The 18,569-nt window shown below is 43.3% G+C and overlaps 1 protein-coding gene across 1 annotated transcript in view; it reads left to right on the plus strand.

Annotated features, from left to right (window-relative positions):
- LOC124622173 (UDP-glucosyltransferase 2-like) overlaps nt 1-18,569 on the plus strand; it is a 143,914-nt gene that overhangs the window by 31,628 nt on the left and 93,717 nt on the right. The gene's annotated exons all lie outside the window — the stretch shown is intronic.

An 18,569-nucleotide genomic window follows, 5' to 3' on the forward strand; every position in this document is an offset into this window, starting at 1 on the left:
TGGAGAGCTGGTGGCTGTGTTGGCACCTTGAGTATTGGGGTCTTCTGGCTCTGTCCCAGGGCGGTTTTCGCCAAGGCCTTTTCACTGCTGGTTTGCCTGGAGTCTGCCATCTGGACATTCCTTGACCAACATCAACACCATATTGCTGTCTTCTTAGACCTAGGAAAGGCTTCTGAAATCATATGGCAACACCACATAGTCACTACCTCACATGAGTGGGGTCTCTGGGACCTGCTTCCGATTTTTATCCATTCTTGTTACGTTGCACTTCCTGTGTTCGAATTGTTGCTTCCCACAGTACCCCATCTCACCTTCTATATGACAGAGAATTGGGCTTTGTAAAGCTCTGCATAAATGCCCCTCTCCTTTCAGAGGCCATTAATGGTATAACAGCAGCTGTGGGGTCTTCAGTATCACTCTCCTTGTATACCAACGATTTTTGCTTTTACTCTTGCTCCTCTAGTATGAGTGTTGCTGAATGCTGACAGTAGGTCACCATTCGAAAGATCCAATCGTGGGTTCTCATCCATGGCTTTCAGTTTTCCGCCGCCGAGACTCTTGTCACGCACTTCTGTCGCCATTGTACTATTCATCCACAACCAGAACTTTACCTCGATGACCACTCAGTGGGGTGGAGACTTATCGCATTTTGGGACTGGTCTTCCATGCTCAGATGATGTGCCTTCCCCTTGTCTGCCAGCTGCCTCAGTAACACTAGGTGGGGTGCAGACTGCACTACCCTTCTGCAGCTTTACAAAGCCCTGATCCTGTCCTGTCTTGATTATGGGACTCTGGCCTGTGGTTCTGGTTCGGAATTGCCCTCAGCACTGTGGACGCCGGATCTTATACACCACAGTGGGGTCCAATTTGCAACAGGAACCTTTGGAACTAGCCCTGTGAACAACCTGTTCACAGACACTGGGATCCCTCCACAATAGATCAGGTGCCAACAACAGCTACTCAATTATGCTGCACATGATCACAGTTCCCCTAAGCATTCAAACTAATGTGCCCTTTTCCCTAGTAGGAAGATTCACTTCCCACAATGGAGACCCAGAACTGGGTCACAAATGCAGTTCGACTGAAGTGTCTCATCCCTGAACTCCAGCTTCCCCCACTGTCGCCTCTTGTCAGGGAGCGATCATGTATGCATTCATGGCTTGTGCCCCAACATTGAATCTGTCTCGATTTGTCCTTTGGACCGAAAGCTTCAGCTGACCCCATGGTATTTCGGCAACTGTTCCTGGCTGACCTCGATGTGTTTCTCGGTCCAGAAGTGGTATACACTGATGGCTCAATGACTGATGGACGAAAAAGTTTCATATATATACATGCAAGGTTCAGTGAATTATGTTCCTTGCCAAATGGATGCAGTGTCTTCACTACTGAATCAGTAGCAAACAAAGAAGCCCTCAGCCAGGCTCATTCTTGCATTGGCGAAAAGCTTCTAATCTGCAGTGACTCCCTCAGCAGCCTTCAGGCTATAGACCAGTGCTGCCCTCGTCAACCATTAGTCGCGAGTATCCAGGATCTTCTTTCTGACCTCCATCAACCTGGATGGGCACTTGTCTCTGTTTGGACCTCTGGACATTGCATGACTACACTGTTCTTACAGTTTGATTTGAAAGGCTACAGGTGACTGTTAGTTTTTGCCTTGACAAGAGTAACTTTCACTTGTTAGCCTTACACTTTTCTACCAGGCGCATGAGTCTGCTAAATTGATTCAGCCTTTTGACAGTGGTCGTTATTGTTAGCCTGCACTGGAGGTTACCAGTTTTATCATAATCTAAATGAAACTTGAATGCTGAATTAATTTAATGAAATAGTGGCCCTGTCATTATTATAATCAATTATTGATGGGTGATTAATCTTTTTCTTGCTGGAGCAGCAATACTATACACACTCCTCCATGTGTAGCACTGTCTCAGGTAACGATCTTGGCAGATTCTAGCATGTGATAATCCCGTTCGCTGGTCATACCACAGACAAGTTTGACTCACCTATATAGCAGTGCACGCAAGATCAAACTTAAGGCAGCAGATCTGATACGAATAAGATTGCTCTTGGCACTGCGAATTGTTCAAGATGGCTGAGGTCTAAACTGATGGTTCAGCTAAGACTTCGACACAGGTTCCCTGGTCAAGACAAATGACACTGCAAAGTCACGCTCAGGGCCAGTGTCCCAAGAGCAACACACTTACCAGAAGACTCAAGACCAGAACCTCCTCTCTAGACCAGAGTCTGAATCAGAAGACCTCGTTTCTCCGCTCCTCCCTTACCATAAAACCTCGGTAAACTCGAAACAACTCACTCAACAGCACCCACAAGGGTTTTGTGCCAATCACAAGTCTCCACGAGCTCCATATCTCCCCTCTAATTAGTCTGCTCTACCCTCCAGCCAATCCAAATCAAATTTAATAATATTCTTTTCCCTGCTGGAGAAACAGCCAATCCCTGTATCGTAAATTCCTGTCCAGTAAAGAGAAGACATTATATTCCTAACTTGTTTTTCCACGACCACTTTAGCCAGCGAGTTTTGAATTTTCGTTTAAGCCTAAAATGAACAGCCCATTGATCACAGGGATCATCTGGATGGGCTGAAAGTTACAGCATGTCCGACCAGAGGCCTCAGCTAAACTAAGAGAAATGGTTTTGTGCCCAACATAAACCATCCCAGGTCTGCCAAAAATGATGCGTTCCATTCTAAAATTCTTCCAAAGGCCTGAGGCTTCCCAAAAACTCGGCAGGCTGAGGGACGACACCACCTGATGACTCTCTCGATAGCGTCTGGTATAAGGTGAACATGGAAACTCGCAAATTTGAATGGCCGCCATCCCTTTACACAATGTGCGTTTGTTGAACAGTCGAAATGCTTGTAAGGGCAACCTACTTCTCTCCAGCGTCCATGAGCCTGCTGTGGCCGGAGGCACCTAACAGGTAGATCCAAATAGGCAGTTTCTTCTGCCTCCACGGCCGAAAACATTGTCTGCACAATGGTGCGAGAAATTCTTGGGACCAGCGTTCTGTCCCCAGTAAGTGCTTTGAGATGTTCTCCTCCCCAAGACTTCACGTGACTTCCAAGCCCCAGATGTCCACTGCAAGATTTACTGTTAAATAACTAACTACTCTGCTTCTTCTCAACTCCAGAAAATACTATTTGAAGGAGAGTCACCATAAAGCTCCTGTATGCGTTAACAGTGTACATGCTCCCATCAATGCTGCTCATGTTCATAACTTCCTGTTGTCTCACAAAAATGATGTGTAGGGTGTAATAACAAAATTAAAGAGTAGCCTAGAATGTGAAAATAAGTGAGAGAGTGACTCTTCCTCTTTCAACATGTTAGGATCTCAGGGAATGAACATGCGAAATGCTTAGCAATGTTGGCTACGAGGATGCCGATTTTGGAATTGGGGGTCCCAGAACTGGACTTTCGCTGGAATCGACACAGTCAATTGTTGGATTTCTGGAACTCAGAATGATTCGTCCTGGACTTCTCAATCAAACTGAGGGCGATAAAGGAGACCACAACTATGTGGCATTCTTCCCTTCATGATTCTTGCAAAGAATCCACTGTCCTTTGTTGGCTATACGTTGGCTACACTTGGCTGACATACAGCCACATTCTCCTATGTGGTCTACCTTACCACTACTGCAGTGCTCACCTGATGGTGGTCCACATCTAGTGACTGCCCAAATGTGGCTGCTTTGTGACGATCTACATCTACATCATACTCTGCAAGTCACCTAATGATGTGTGGCGGGGGTACTTTCGGTACCACTATCTGATCCCTCCAACACTGTTCCCCTCACGAATAGTGCGTGGGAAGAATGATTGTCGGTAAGCCTCTGTATTGGCTCTAATTTCTCGAATTTTTTCCTCGTGGTTAATACGCAAAATGTGTATGGGAGGAAGTAATATGTTGTCCTACTCCTGAAAAGAGCTGTCCCGAAATTTCAATAGTAAATCTCTCCGTGATGCACAACGCCTCTCTTGTAACGTCTGCCAGTTGAGTTTGTTTAGCCTCTCCATAAACGCTTTCTCGCCAGCTAAACGATCCCATGACGAAACGTGCCGCACTGTTTTGGATCTTCTCTTTCTCCTCTATCGGGTCCACTTGACAGGGATCCCAGATAGATGAACAATGCTCAAGAATTGGGCGAACAAGCGCCTTATAAGCCACTTCATTCGTGGGGATATCTTAAACTTCCTGACATGATACATCTGGTGCTAGCGGATGACGCCAGAGCGGCTGTCCTGGTTTCACTATTCACCCACGAAGGTGGTTTCCAGTCGTCTATGTGAGGTAGGGCACTTTGGCCTCACTGACCGTCTGTGAGGCACTCCTCGCCTGCTCTGGCCCAGTGTCCGATGGTGGCCCTTGCTCAGTTGCCTGCCACCTTTTTATTCTACTTGTCCTTTATATTCATAGTCTAGGCTACTCTTTAAAGTTTGCCGTTTTTAATGTTTTATCTTTCCTCAATATTTAGCAACTTGTTTCTGTTGGTCGTTTCCTTGGGATAACGGACAGTGTGATGGTGCTGGTGGGGTGCAGAGGATGCGTCTCCCACCGCATACCATGCTCTTCTGAGGACCTCCAACTGCACTCTGAGCAGAGCGCCCCCCCCCCCCCCCCGCTCCCTCTCACTCCCTTACTACTTCTCCCTGATTTTGTCTCTGTCTTATTGCTTCTTGCTTACAATCGGACTTCCCAGGATCTGCCTTTTGTATCCTCCTTCTGAGGGTTAGCCCTGGTTCGATGCATATAGGATAAAGGGACTGACGACCTTGCAGTTTGGTCTCTTTGACTCCAGGAACCAACCAACCATCCAAACAATCTTGCTGGTGAAGTCAGTGTTTTTAAGTGTAAGTGACTAGTCAATTAGGCAAGCACCTTCAGGTATGGAGGGCAGTAGATTAGATTAGATCAAATGTGCTGTCAGATGCACTGGCAAATAGTGAGGAGATCGTCAAGGATGTAGAACATATCACAAAACGAGAACACACTATAGATATTTACAAAGAAAAGAGGTACACCAACGTTCCTTTCGCATAGACTAAGGGAAATTTTCGTTTTATATTGATGAATGTCATCTCTCTATGAGGCTTTACAGTCTGAATATTGACTCATTCGTTGTAAATTGGAAGAAAATGATGATGAAAGGTGTATATGAACAACAGTTTGGTTAATGCGAGACGATGTTGTCGACCCAGTGCATTTTTCTACATCCATGATATTATGCACCTTTGATGACGACTTTAAAGAAACTTGGTTTGTGCAGGAGCGTGCTGATCTCCTGAATTTGTCGGTAACGTTATCTTCTTCGTAAAGACAAGGTTAAAAATGCCCCAGGAAGCCCAGTTTAGATTCATTACATATTCCAGCGACGTGTTTCGCTTTTCTTCATATCTCTTGAATACCGTATAATTATTCACAGCTAAAAGATAGTTGCTGGCACTTTAAAAAGCTACCGATAAAGTAACATTTTTCACTTGTCAAAGACGAAAAGTTCTTGCGAACACCTAAAAAACTCTTCCCAACACTAAATAGTGAAATTATTTGTAGCAGGACAGTAACCAGCCAACTTATCACTTCAATTCTAATAAAATCGATAGTATTTTTATTAAGAAAATAATGTTTCTTGTGTGGATATGTTATTGTGGAATGGTCCCAAATTCTCTTGCATTGGCATCTTAAGAGGAATGTGTTTATGGGAGGAAGTACAGAGGTGGGGACAGAAGTCGTCGCTGTCAATACGTACGGCCATGCAATGGCTTGCTATTGTTTAAAATGAATTGTCATTGCTGCTTACATACTCATAGGGGTGTCCCTACGAACGTCTTTAAAAATGTATCCGCCCATGACTTGGGTTTTACACATACAATCACGTGGAGTCACAAATGTGTAATGCAAACTGTTTTCAGTTAGCAGCTAACCACGTAGTGTACTGGTCGTCCATCAAAGATGTTCTCTGCAAATGGGGATGAAACACAAGTATTTTCTGTAGAATTCATGAAACATCATGATAACAAGGAAAAAAATTTTTAAGAAGTGGAAATTAATAGTTTTTCCACTGTACGCTGTCTATGATCTTGGATTGGTTTTGCAGTTTATATTATATTATGCAAGTGTGCCGCCATCGTACGCTTATTAACTTATATGGATATAGTTCTGGCGATACCGGTCATGACCTTTTTCTTCTGTGCGGATGCACACGTATTCCCCGAACTCTTACGGGACTTGGTAAGAATGTCTTCCACGAGTAATGAGTGTGTTGGGGTAGGACACTACGAATGTAGTGTGTGGACATACAAGGTGAGAATGTGAGTCTCGCGTGAGGCGTGCGCGAAATAGTCCCTGCAGTCCCACTATTATCTGTGCCCTCGGGGCTCCGATGGATAGAGCGTTTGCCATGTAAGCAGGAGATCCCGGGTTCGTGTCCCGGTCGGGGCACACATTTTCACCTGTCCCCGTTGATCTATATCAACGCCCGTACGCAGCTGACGGTTTTAATATAGTTCTAATATCGTACACTCAAGTGGCAAAAGTCACGGTATACCCCCTATTGTCGTGTCGGACTTCCTTTTGCCCGATATACTGCAGCAGCTCGATGTGGCGTGGACTCAACAAGTCCTCTGCAGAAATATTGTGCCATGCTGCCTCTATAGCCGTCCATATCTACGAAAGTTTTGTTGGTGCAGGATTTTGTGCACGAACTGACCTCTCGATTTCGTTTCATAAATGTTCGATGATATTCACGTCGGGCGACCCGGGTAGCCAAATCATTCGCTCGAATTGTCCAGAAAGTTCTTCATACCAGTCGCGAACATTTGTGGCCCGGCGACATGGCACATTATCATCCATAAATGTCCCATAGCTGTTTGGGAACATCAAGTCCATGAATGGCTGCAAATGGTCCATTTGCAGTCAATGATCGGTTCAGTTGGAGCAGAGGACCCATTCCACTCCATGTAAACACAGTCCACGCCATTATGGAGCCACCACAAGCTTGTACATTGCCTTGTTGACAACTTGCGTCCATCAACCGCACTCGCATCCTACGATCAGCCCTTATCAACTGAAATCCGGACTCATTTGGCCAGGCTTTCCAGTCACCTAGGGACCAACTGGTAAGGTCACTAGTCTAGTAGAGGTGCTGCAGGCAATGTCGCCCTGTTAACAAAGACACTCGAGTCTGTCGATTGCTGCCATAACCCTGTAACACCCAATTTCGCTGCGCTGCCCTAAAGCGTACGTTCTTCGTACGTCCCACATTGATTTCTGCCATTATTTCATGCAGTGTTACTTTTCTGCAACCACTGACAACTCTACGGAAATTGTCTTGGTCATTAAGTGAAGACCATCGGCCACTGGGCAGTCCGTGGTGAGAGGTAATGCCTGAAATTTGGTATTCTCGGAACACTATTGACACTGTGGATCTCGGAATATTGAATTCCCTAACGATTTCCAAAATGGAATGTCGCGTGCGTCTAGATCCAATTCTCATTCCGCGTTCAAAGTCTGTTACTTTCCATTGTGCGGTCATAATCGCGTCGGAAACTTTTTTCGCATGAATCACCTGAATACAAATGACAGCTCCGCCAGCGAACTGTTCTTTTATACCTAGTGTACGTGATACTGCCGCCATATGTATATTTTGACATCGCTATCCTATGACTTTTGATACCTCAGTGTATACCAATATACTAAGCTGCAATTCGACATTAGATATAGCTTTTATTTTTCTGTAATTGTACTGCTCATTTGTTACACGTTCCATAAATCAATCGAACGATTATTTTATCGAAATGATGTGGAATACAGAATAGGTCCATACAACTAGTTTTAACATTACGGTACTTTTTTTCGTCCTACTCATGCGTCTCTTCTTAAAAAAATTGGGTTTTAGGCAGGATGCGCGGTATTAAGTAAAAATGTACACTAATTGTAGAAACTAAATATAGTGCATTTTCTTGAAATCTAAGGAGAGTCTTTTTCAGAGAACCTGTCAATAATTCTTTGAAAAACATCTTTAACAATTTTTCCTGTTGGCTTATTGGGATTACTTTAAAATTCTAAAAAAAAAAATTGTTACTGGTATTTAGAATCATGAGTTGCGACAACGCACATAACACTGCTGATGTTCTTATAATAAATATCTTATAAAAATACACGCGCGCGTTCGCGTATATATATATATATATATATATATACGACGTCCAAGTACGCAGAGGAGCAAACATTGATTCAGACCATTACCTAACTAGAATTAAAATCAAGTTTACAGCACGAAGAAGTCATCAGAAGAAAACAGAAATACAGAAATATGACACCAAGAAGATTAAAGAATCTAAAGTAAAAGAAGAATGGGAGAAGGAAAAGGCAAACACATGGGAAGAATTTCATTCTAAAATCACGCGAATAGCTAAGGAAACTATTCCCTTGAAAAAGATATTCAAACACCCTTGGTGGGATTCAGACTGTGAAAATGCATTGGAAAGGAGAAAAAAGGCATTTCAAGAATATAACAGTAAAAAATCACAAGAAAGTCTACATTTATTTAACGAGGTTAGAAAACAGGTTTCAAAATCTATTAGGCAAGCAAAAAGGAAGTACACAAAGGCACAACTGGATGCCATAGAAGAAAATTTCCAAAACTATAATACAAGAGACTTCTATAGAACTTTCGCAGATAAAATACGAGGATATATCCCTCAAAATTTATGTTTCAGAAAACCAGATGGTAAATTAGCCCTAACAAACCAGGAAAACTGTCAAGTATTGGCTCAATATTTTTCTAACCTACTAAATTGCCCAGAACCTAGTTTAAGGTTTCCCAAAGAAATCAGTGCCAACGCTCAACCGGATTCATTACCACCAACACAGGAAGAAATCAAATGTCACATTAAAAACTTAAAAAATAATAGAACATCTGGCGAAGATGGCATTGTTGCAGAGCTATTAAAAAACCTAGGACCAACGACGTTGCAAGAGCTCACAAAAATAATAACAAAAATATGGGAAACAGAAAAATTACCAGAGGATTGGAAATGTGCCCTTATTCACCCGTTACATAAAAAAGGAGACAGAACAAATGTCAATAACTACAGGGGAATCTCACTTTTACAAGTCACCTACAAAATTCTCTCAACATGCCTGCTGAAAAGAACACAAGAGCAGCTGGAACGCCAAATAGGTGATTATCAAGCAGGCTTACTCCCCGGTCGCTCATGCATAGAACAAATATTTAATTTAAAGACAATATTAAAACACAAAGCAATTAGAAATGCCCCCATAATTTGTACATTTGTAGATTTTAAGAAAGCCTATGACTCAATTGACCGGCAATCTTTGTTTAACATTTTAGAGGAACTTGGACTTGACTCCAAAACACTAAGGCTTATCAAAGAATCACTGACAGACACTGTATCTAAAGTTAAATTCAGGGGAGAAATCTCTGAACCTTTTCTCATAAAAACTGGAGTACATCAAGGTGACGGGCTATCTCCACTTCTGTTTAATATAGTCCTGGATAAAGTCATTAAGAAATGGGAAAAAGAATTAAAAAATCAATCCTACTGGAAACCAATCCATCTTGGTAGAACCAAAGACAACGTGGAGATATCTTGTTTAGCATTCGCGGACGACTTGGCCATACTTGCAGATGATGAAGAAATCGCCACCAAACAAATAGAGATCCTTAAGGAATGCGCGGATAAAGTAGGTTTACAAATTTCGTTTCAAAAGACAGAATTTTTCTGTACGAAATTCCATATACACAGTTTGAACACAAAATATGGAAAAATAAATAGAGTAAAACATTTTAAATACCTAGGTGAAATTTTGGAGCCAACCGGAGGAGAGAAAGTTGCACAGAAGATCAGACAACAGAAAATGAAGAGAGCATATGGTATGACACATGAAATATACAATAAAAAATGCATCTCCTCGAACACAAAAATCAGACACTACTGCGCAGTAATTAAGCCAGCAGCACTATATGCTAGTGAAACGCTCACACTCCACACAAAATGTGATTTAGAAAAAATACTAAAAGAAGAACGCAAAATTATGAGAAAGATTTTAGGTCCAAAATTAACAGAAGAAGGATACCGGATACAATCAAGAAGAACCACAGAAACTATATCAAACCTGGCAGCAGACATAAGAAGGCGAAGATTAAAATTTTATGGACATGTCACTAGACTTCCCCCCACACGACTCACCAACAGAATTCTCACTTACATAGAAAAAGTCAAATCAACAACACCATGGATTAGCCAAGTAAAATTAGATTTACAAAAAGCAAATATTGAACTTAAAGATGTCAAAGATAGAAAAACTTTTAAAAATAAGGTGGAAAAGTGGATTGTATTGTCGGAGAAGGAAGCACTAAAGAGACCAGGAACAAAATGGACAGAAGGAAGAAAAAGAAAACATGGAGAACGAATGAAAGAAGTATGGAAGAAACGACGTCAGAAAGCTTTGCGTGATCCTTCTGGGTCCATTCGCGATAAGTAAGTGTATATATATATATATATATATATATATATATATATATATATATATATACATATATATGTGTGTGTGTGTGTGTGTGTGTGTGTGTGTGTGTACGTACCATTCTATCGGACTTCGTCGAAATTTGAAGCGATGTAATTTTTGTTATCCATATTGTAACTATTTTAGGTATTTTTCCACTTAAATGCATTTTAAATTTATTTTGCCTTACTCAACTTGTAATCTCTTGATGAGCTATTGATATAAAGGGCCCATCAAAACCTTGTCTTTCCTTCTTGATACTCTTCCCGACCCATACACCTATAAACTGTGAAATATTGTAGTAATGGCGTTGAAGCTTGTTTCTATTCAGTTAAATTGCACACTATATACACTGAAGCGCCAAAGAAACTGGTATAGGCATGCGTATTCAAATACACAGATATGTAAACAGGCAGAATTCGGCGCTGCGGTCGGCAACGCCTTTATAAGACAAGTGTCTGGCGCAGTTGTTAGATCGGTTACTGCTTCCACAATGGCAGGTTACCAAAATTTAAGTGAATTTGAACGTGGTGTTACAGTCGGCGTACGAGCGATGGGACACATAATCTCCCAGGTAGCGATGAAGTGAGGACTTTCCCGTGCGACCATTTCACGAGTGTACGATGAATATCAGGAATCCGGTAAACCATCAAATTTCCGACAAGGCTGCGGCCGGAAAAAGATCCTGCAAGAACGGGACCAACGACGAGTGAAGAGAATCGTTCACCGCGACAGAAGTGCAGCCCTTCCGCAAATTGCTGCAGATTTCAATGCTGGGCCATCAACAAGTGTCAGCATGCGAACTATTCAACGGAACATCATGGATATGAGCTTCCGGGACCAAAGGCCCGCTCGTGTACCCTTTATGACTGCACGACACTAAGCTTTAAGCCTCGCCTGGGTCTGTCAACACCGACATTGGACTGTTGTTGACTGGAAACATGTTGCCTGGTCGGACAAGTCTCGTTTCAAATTGTATCGAGCGGGTGGACGTGTACGGGTTCGGAGAAAACGTCATGAATCCATGGACCCTGCATGTCAGCAGAGGACTGCTCAGCCGGCCGAAGTGGCCGAGCGGTTCTAGGCGCTTCAGTCTGGAACCGCGCGACCGCTACGGTCCCAGGTTCGAATCCTGCCTCGGGCATGGATGTGTGTGATGTCTTTAGGTTAGTTAGGTTTAAGTAGTTCTAAGTTCTAGGAGACTGATGACCTCAGAAGTTAAGTCCCATAGTGCTCAGAGCCATTTGACCCATTTGGCTATGTAATGGTGTGGAGCGTGCGCAGTTGGAGTGATATGGGTCCCCTGATACGACACTGACAGGTGACAGCTACGTAAGCATCCTGTCCGATCGCCTGTATCTACTCCTGTCCATTGTGCATTCCGGCGGGCTTGGGCAATTCCAGCAGGACAATGCGACACCCCACGCATCCAGAATTGCTACAGAGTGGCTCCAGGAACTCACTTCTGAGTTTAAACACTGTTGCTGGCCACCAAACTCCCTAGACATGAACATTATTGAGCATATCTGGAATGACTTGCAAGGTGCTCCTCAGAGGAGATCTCCACCCCTGCGTACTCTTACGGATTTATGGGTAGCTCTGCAGGATTCATGGTGTCAATTCCCTCTAGAAGTACAGACATTATTGGAGTCCATGCCACGTCGTCTTGCGGCACTTCTGGGTGCTCGCGGGGGCCCTACACAATATTTGGCTCTTCAGTGTACATTGCAATAGGCCCTTGGAATACACTCGCAGTTAGTTTTATGCCTGAAGACTTCTGTTAATTGAGAATGTCGTGCTCTGTGTTTTTTTTTTTTTTTTTTTTTTTTTTTTTGCTAGAAACTCATCAGCCAGTCACACTGCTGGTCTGACATTACGCTCACTCTTATTTTTTTCATTAGGCGACAGTGCCGAATTGTATCGAAGTGTTCCAGAAGTCAAGGAACACATCATCAACATGGGCATCGGTATCTCCTGCTTTCTGGGTCTCGTTGACGAACAGTGTGACCTGGGTTTTACACCATAGCTGTTTTCGGAACTTATGTTGATTCCTGCAGACGAGATTTACTGCTCCAGAAATGTGCGTGCATAAAGCGTGTTCCAGAATTCTACAACAGACCTATATATTTGTGCATCTGTTCGACGACCTTTCTTATAAATTGAAATGACGTCTGCTCTTTTCCAATCATCAGCAACACTTCGCTCCTCCAGAGACTTGCGGTACACTGCTGTTACAAGGGCGGAAAGTCCCTTTGCATGCTCTGTGTACAAGGGCTAGTGTTTTTAACCCCCTATTGATTGCGGAATTAAGAACAGAGTGAAAATCCGGTGAAGCTATGCGCAGTGTGTTACGCAGTGCCTGTAGAATGCTCGCCAATCGCGTCTTATTACTATTTTCAGTTCTGAGTGCACAGTAAACTCGTGAGTATGTTTATAAAATCGTGTCTTCCACCAAGTATGAAATCCTGCTGAGGGCTTTCGTTGGATTTCATGCAGTTCATATACCGTAACTGCGACGTGTTTCCTTCATCATGACATTTCTTGGCCCCTTACTGCAAGAAGGTACTGCGGTTACGATGGGAACTGTTTGGGCACCTACCCTGCAGGCCGCATTTGGCTCCCTCTGATTTTCATCTCTTCGCTCTCACGAGCCGCTGGCATGGACAACGACATTTAGACGAAAGTAGGGAATTGGCGGAAATCACAGGTTCTTCTATGGGAAGAAGACTGGAAAATTGGTACCTCACTACGACAAGTGACTAAGTTGGAGCGGCGATTATGTGGAGAAGTAGCTGGCAGATGTAGCTAAATGTTGCAAATAAAATATTATTGATTTCCACTGTGAATTCCAATTCTGCGACTGATCGGAGACAAAAACAGAGAATTATCCCTCTTAGAACTGTATTGGCATCCCATCATGTCCAGTGACCTGCCCTTTGTTGAGCGATTTCAGTTGCTTGTCTACACCATGGTCACTTATTCCAATTTCTGCCCGTTTATGTACGTGCGGTGTTTTAAAGAAGGAACTACAGCCTGACCTTTCTTTGGCGAACAGTTGCGCAAAAAGACGTTTAGTATTTCGGCGTTCTATCTGTCATTCCACCTTTCGATGCCATTAAGTTCAAAGAGTCTCTAGATGTATGGCTTCGACCCGTTTACCGCTTTAAGGTAAGACCAAACCTTCGGATATTATTTGAAGTCGGTAGATGCAATTTTACGTTTGAATTCGTTTACGCTTCACGCATGGCGCACCTTGCGTTAATTTTGGCTGCGTTCAGCTTTTATTTGTCTGTTAGGGTTTGGCTACTTTTACATTTACTTTAGTAGCAGATTTCGAAAACGGCTGTCGAACCACGAAGGGTCTTTCCCAACCCCACAACTATGCTCGGAACATACAGACAACCATAGGATGGAATTCTAAACGGTACTGTCAGTGTAAGGAAGACTGAAGGTAGCGTTGAGATGAGGAGATAGGATAAATGAGAAGATGTAGATAAGATCTAAGGGAGAGGAACGCATTTCGTCACAATTTAGTTCTGTCAACGCGTTATGCGTCACAGAGTGGTTTACCCTCCAATTTCCGAAAGCGTGCGTTCTAGAAGATTAAGGAAACGTGTTTTAACCTCCTTCCTCTGCCACTCGACATACACCTTGTGAAATGACAATGGCTGTAAATTTAAAGATCTCATATAGAAACATAACGATAGTCTATTTCCCGCGTGCCTTTCCCGGTTTGGGGAAGCGTATAATACCATTTACTTGTGGGGTGTATGCCAGATCATCTTACAGAAGCTGATTCAAACATCTGGTTGTACTAACTATTGCTTCACAATTTATTTATTCCTAAATGGAATTTGCCGTAAGTAATATTGTATGGTAGTCATGTCATGTCAATTTAGTTTTTGTATGATATCGATGTACACGTCAGAGAGAGAGCAATTTACGTTAATGTTCAACAATCTTTGGTCTTGTTGTGGCGCGGTCTTTACCTCTGCGCAGTCTGATACTTTTTTAGTTGAAGTGTAGTAGGTAATGGACGTATTTAGTACTGTTGTGTGGACTTGTTATTGTATCTGTTAGATGAAGAAATGACAGCAAGGATGAATATGATGCATATATTGGAAAGTGAAAAGAATATAAATTTTGAATAATGTTATTATTTTTTAAGAGAAGTAGTTTGAGGTAAGACTGTAGCACTGCGCAGCTAGGAATGATTATGGTCAGCTAGTCGACTTGCTTAGAGCTGAGAGAAAGACTATCCTACTTCCCTGACTGATGCGTTAACATATTAACTGACTAAGCTGTCTGGTTTTTACAGAAATTATCTGTGAACATTGTACCCTTATATAAATCGTTGTTGACTTTGTTAAGCGTAATATTGTTCACACCAATGTTATACGTAAAGATCACGCGAAGTTTTACTCTGTATTTTTGAATTCATACTTCATTCTGAAATCGTTGTCTTGGAATATCATTTCATAGGAATAGTTACTCTCCCCACCCCACTTTTTGTCATTACGCATTACCACATGCAACTGTTTGAATACGTATTTAGAAAGAGAAGTATAACTTAGACGCAGCCTGCTTGCTGTTTGTTGTTGTGTTTTCGAGGAATTTGCAACAATTTTGTCAAGATGCGAGGTAAGTAGAAATTTTGATTAGGGGCAGATAATTGTCTTACTTGAGTAGCGCATTTAACATAAAGTCAAGTTGCATTCAGATCAGTTACAATTCAGTTTATATCAGATTCTGTTTACTCAAAGTGTAGCATACTTGTGCAAATTGGATAATAGTTTGTGGGTACATGGTTTTTGATAATGCATAGATTTTATAAGCGGGAGATAAAGTTGGGCTAAATTTCAGACAGAAACAAAATATTGTGGCGAGGTTACAATATACCTGTCTTTCAAGCCAATAAATCAGGTCACAGAATCAATAGCAGGAATAAGGGAGCAAAGTGAAACTCCTTAATTGTGGACGTATCAGTTTCTCTCTACGTTTGTTGTTGTCAACCGAAAACAGTACTGACGACGGTGTCCTCTTCTTAGTTTGTGTCCGTAGCGTGAAGCAAGAGATCTGAAAGTGATCCAGTATTCCTACTTATTTTACATTAGGACGGTAGATTTCTGAACTGTATCTACACGGTCCAGTGGTTACGGCTTAAGTTCGACGTCGACGTCCAATAACCACCTTCTGGTGGCAGGTGGCAGCACTAGCAGTGGAGGGCATATAAAGCGTCTCGGGAGTCCACAGAGAACAGTGCAGTCGTTGTCGTAGTGCGAAAACGCAGCGATTTATCAGACGTCCAAAAGGTCATAATCATTGGCTTTCGGGCCAAAGATGGAAGCATATCCGAAACGACTAAGTCTGTAAACTAGTTCGCGTGCCGCCTTGATTAACGTGCACCGTGAGATATAAAACTTTCCCGGCGTACATATTGTTCCACAAAATTTCGGGCGAACTGCGTGATGTTTGCAACTTCCTGTCACAATATTTCGGCGCAGAGTCTTCTGGCCATCTTCAGGTGATACTGGCGAACACTCCCTGAGTTCTGGTATTTAAGGCCCCTCCGGCACATGCGTGGTGGATTCACCTGTCGTTCCGCGTGCGCTGCTTGAGCGCGTTCGAGTCTGCTGCGTCGCGCGACCTCCGTGGTGAAAACTCGCCGCATCGATGTCAATTCGAGTGTCATCCTGCGGTTCCATCACAGACCTACGCCGGCTACGGAGGACACGAAATTTTTCGACAGTTGGATTCCATGCCGAATTCAACTGGTAACCGCTGTCATGATTAATAAGAGACTCATTGTCAGATAGCCGTATTTCCATGGATTCGTTAATAACAGAACTCCAAAAGTTAGATGTATGGGCCACAATTTTTGTCTCATTGTAATTCATAGCATGACCTGTGGAAATACAGTGTTCTGCGATGGCAGACTTACAAGGCTGAAGAAGGCGAGTATGCCGCTGATGTTCTAGAATGCGATCCTGCACAGTACGCGTCGTTTGCTATATATAAAATTTGCCGCATTATTAATGAATCCGTGGAAATACGGCTGTCTGACAATGAGTCTCTTATTAATCGTGACGGCGGTTAGCAGTTGAATTCGGCATGGAATCCAATTGTCGAAAAACTTCGTGTCCTCAGTAGCCGGCATAGGTCTGTGATGGAACCACAGGAAGACAATCGAATTGACATCGATGCGGCGAGTTTTCACCACGGAGGGCACGCGACGCAGCAGAATCGAACGCGCTCAAGTAGTGCACGCGGAACGACAAGTGAATCCACCACGCATGTGCCGGAGGGGAACAAAATTCCAGAGCTCAGGGAGTGTTCGCCAGTATCACCTGAAGATGGCGAGAAGACTCTGCGCCGAAATATTGTGGCAGGAAGTTGCAAACTGTGGTGTGCGTACTGTAAAACCTTCGGTACACACACCATCAGATTATTTGACTTGTCGCTCTAACGAAGTAGGCGAGTGTCAGCAATATGTCTCGTGGACTTATCGTGGCGTGTTTATCTTCTGCCGTTAGGTCAGACGATAGAAATGCCACTTGCACGCTTAGAGTAGCAGATTGACGGTGACCAACTTTAAACAGAATTTGATTAATTTTCACACACATTTATTAAAATAATAAAAAGCATAGACATTACGTAACTTGATTCTGGATGCTGTTTACAATTGACAATCTGAAGTACCTTTGGTCTTGGTACGTTAGTCATATTCTCACATATCTCTGATACTTGACAAAGTGTCTATTCATTTATCTTCATGGCTATGTACAGGAATATGGTAATCTTATTAGGCGCAGACTGAAACTTGACTATAGACTGGGACAGACAAATGCAGAGTGGTACAGACCGGTGCAGACAAATGCAGACTGACTAATCGGAGGTCTGTACACTCGTTTAATACCTCACGCGTTCAGGTATCACTGCGCGAGTGTGATCCACAGGGAGAAAAGGTTCTAAGTTAGCAGTGATCTCATTGGCTGCGTTACATATGAATACCCGGATCGGCGGAAGCAGAATTTGGTCCGTCTCTAAGGCAGCGCCATCTCGTAGTGCAGAGACGGACGAGTGCTGCACCTGCGCTGTTGTGCTTAGCGGGGCTTGCTCTAGTGGGAAAGTTGTGTACTCGCTGACTATGTGGAACTATGTACACAACACAAACATCCTGCAGTTCGCCCGAAATTTTGTGGAACAACGTGCACCGTGTATGGCAAAATAGTGCTGTCCAGAACTGGCACCGAGGCAACAGTCGTGCAGTACAGGCCATGGATGAAATTTGTGGCGGATGGCTGTGGAGATGTGTACAGGTAAATAGAGGAGCAATTATTGAGCAACTAACCTGCCAGATGAACCAAAGGGCAACCAACAGTGTGTCCTCGACGACCGTGAACATTGTTGCGTATGGGCGTCCGCAACAGGCTCCTGATTAAAGCATCCACACTCTCTGCCTCTCATCACGACGAAGGCTGGAACTGGCGCGCCAGTAACACAGCTGGACGTGTAGTGAGGGCGATAGGGACCTTTTCGGATGAATCACGTTTTACACTCCAATGGACAGACGGCGGATCAGTTGGCATACACAGCTAGAAACATCTGAAAGCAAACATCCTGCAGAAATCGTCGGAGGGATCCTGGTCGAAGAAGGGAGCCGTTATAGTCTGAGGATTGTTTTCGTGGCCTCCCTGGGTGATCTTGCCATTCTGCAAGGCACAATGGATCAAAAATAGGCTGCATTTATTCTTGGGACCAGGTCCACCCCTATATGCCATTTCTTTTCTTCCTGTGGAACGATGTCATCTACCAGCACGACAATGCACGTGTCATACAGCTCGCAGTGTACGTGGGTTGTTCAAAGAGCACCGGGAAGCGTTTACTATACTTCCCTGGCCACCAAACTCCCAGAATTTAAAACTAACCAAGAGTCCGTGGGACAATCTATATCGAGATGTTCCGCCATGGGTCCTCAACCGAGAAACCCAGCACATCTACCCACACCAATGGAGTCGGTACCTTCT

This window comes from Schistocerca americana, chromosome 7 (assembly GCF_021461395.2).
Source record: "Schistocerca americana isolate TAMUIC-IGC-003095 chromosome 7, iqSchAmer2.1, whole genome shotgun sequence".
Lineage (NCBI taxonomy): Eukaryota > Metazoa > Arthropoda > Insecta > Orthoptera > Acrididae > Schistocerca > Schistocerca americana.